The sequence below is a fragment of the Penaeus monodon genome, chromosome 24 (assembly GCF_015228065.2).
Source record: "Penaeus monodon isolate SGIC_2016 chromosome 24, NSTDA_Pmon_1, whole genome shotgun sequence".
Lineage (NCBI taxonomy): Eukaryota > Metazoa > Arthropoda > Malacostraca > Decapoda > Penaeidae > Penaeus > Penaeus monodon.
In genome coordinates, this window is record NC_051409.1 from 26,504,903 (window position 1) to 26,505,472 (window position 570).

Below are 570 nucleotides of genomic sequence, written 5' to 3' on the forward strand. Positions count from 1 at the left end.
GACACACAATGTGTTAAACATAATGTTTAGACACATACATAACATACATATCTACCTCAGTTTATTTGAAGTTGAAGAACAGGTCACTCTGCTCTAAGCAAATGATCTGTTCCTAGTTCCTACTGCCTGGCGCCCTCCCTCAAGCTGTACTTTGACCCGTTCATAATTAAAATAAATATTTGAATGTCAGACAGACTAAACATAGATTGGGTAACATACCGGTATGCGTTATTGGTAAATGTTAAACGAAGGGGTTCTCATAGATCTAATACTGAGCAGTTTCCGTCTGCTTTAGAATCAGTATCCTAGTTTTTTATCTCTGGCATACATGTGTTACAATTGTTTGAATGTGTAAAGCCATGTGAATAGTATTTCATCACTTGAAATGAATCTATCAATGAAATCGTATAGTGATGTATTATCAGTCGAAAATGAATTCAGGTTAGTTTACAGAAGAGGCGACAGGGAGTAAGGGGACGGGGAAGAGATCGTGACCGAAATGTGAAGGTAGTTACTAATTTAGCAGAGGATTCCTAATTACATTGCATAGAATATGTTCTTCCTCCCCCA